Genomic DNA, 1,577 nt, shown 5'->3' with positions numbered 1-1,577 from the left:
GGTGGCATGTAGGTCAGGAGGGAGGTGGCATTTGAATCTGGAACGTGTTTGGAAGGAGAAATGGGGCATTTGAGTGTGAATGGTTTCTGCTTGTGGGTGGGGGCATAAAGGATCATTAACAGCGGAGCAGCGGGAGGGAGAGCCGTGGGCCCGACCTCGGTTGCATCCCAGACGTGCACACCCACAGCCTGGGGCACCTCTCGCAGAGCGGTCCGGTGCGCGTGGTCAACCAGCCCCCTCTCCTCACTGAGCCCGCATCTGCGCTGGCCGGGGGGCGCACACTCCTCTCTCTGACCTGCCAGCGGCTGGGCATTGGTGGGCACACCCCGGTCACCAGGGAAGCCCTGACTGGGGGCAGCCGGGAGCCGAGGGAAACCTGACTGCTCTCGAGGGGTGCCTCCCCAGGCAGACAGGCACCCGGGCATGAGCCATGGTGCAGCTGGCTCACTTGACGGTGGGCGCCAAGGTTCCAACCGCCCACATCTGTGTGTGAGCAATGGCCAGGCCCGCTGGCACAGTGGGTGACCTTCCCTCTTGCCCAGGTACCTGGAGCTGGGTCCTATGCGGCCGGGCTGGGGTTTGAAGACTCTAGTGGTCCCACCCGACCCCCTGTCTGTGCTGTCTCTGGCCTGCCTCGTTGTCCATCTCCCAGCCCCCCTCCCAAAAGGGAAGGGGTCGGGGAAGGATGAGTGGATCGGGCCGTGTGGGCAGGTGGCGGAGCGGCCTACCTCCACCCCCCTGGGAAGCGCTGTGCTGCTGCAGCTGGCGGTCAGGCTGAGCACCTGGATTATTATTTTTTATTTTTTTGAAACCACAATGGTTTCGGCCGAGCTAGACAGGGAGCTGGGCTGTCCTGCCACAGCCAGCGCTGCCTCCCCCAACCTCTCCTGCACCGGCAGGGTCAGGCCGACGTCTAGGACAAAAAAAGTTGCCTGTGGCTCTTGGCGGTGGATCACTCGACTCGTGCATCGATGAAGAACGCAGCTAGCTGCGAGAATTAGTGTGAATTGCAGGACACATTGATCAACACTTCGAACGCACCATGTGGCCCTGGGTTTTTCCCGGGACTACGCCTGTCTGAGGGTCGCTTGTACATCAATCGCCCTGGGGTTCACTCCCAGGGGCGTGGCTGGGGCTGTCGCAGGGACCCCATTCCATTCATCCCCCTAAGGTCAGACCCCGATCAGCACCGTCGCTGGATCCTTGGATCTGGCGCGCAAGCTCATTGCCGACGCATCCTGGTTTCCCCAGTTTCCCCACCTCATGCTGGTTTCGGGAGGGCCGGGTGGCCGACGCGCCCCGGATGTGGTGGCAGCAGGCTTTAAAAAAGCCTGGTGCACCTTCACCCTACCCCGGGGCACCTGGTCGTGCTGTGTGTGGCTGTCTTTGGTGTCCCACGGCTGCCGGCGCAGGATGACCATGGAGCACGGACCTTGTGACCATGTGGGCTTCGGTCACAGATTGGGACAGAATACACTTGCCTGCGCCAAGGGCTGGGGCAACCCCCCATACGGGCCCGAGGCCAGCTGCCCTGAGCTTTGTGCTCCCCGACCACGGCCTCAGATCAGACATGGTGA

The 1,577-nt window shown here is 62.5% G+C and overlaps 1 non-coding gene across 1 annotated transcript; it reads left to right on the top strand.

Annotated features, from left to right (window-relative positions):
* The first annotated feature begins 936 nt into the window (after positions 1-936).
* Positions 937-1,087, top strand: LOC138505250 (5.8S ribosomal RNA). Its single transcript, XR_011280077.1, has one exon. It is a non-coding gene; the product is annotated as a 5.8S ribosomal RNA (ribosomal RNA).
* Positions 1,088-1,577: the final 490 nt, after the last annotated feature.

Source organism: Ambystoma mexicanum, chromosome 11, assembly GCF_040938575.1.
Source record: "Ambystoma mexicanum isolate Mex_15411 chromosome 11, UKY_AmexF1_1, whole genome shotgun sequence".
Classification (NCBI taxonomy): Eukaryota; Metazoa; Chordata; class Amphibia; order Caudata; family Ambystomatidae; genus Ambystoma; species Ambystoma mexicanum.
The sequence above is the reverse complement of the archived record's forward strand: the minus strand, read 5'-3'. Positions and strand labels throughout refer to the sequence as shown.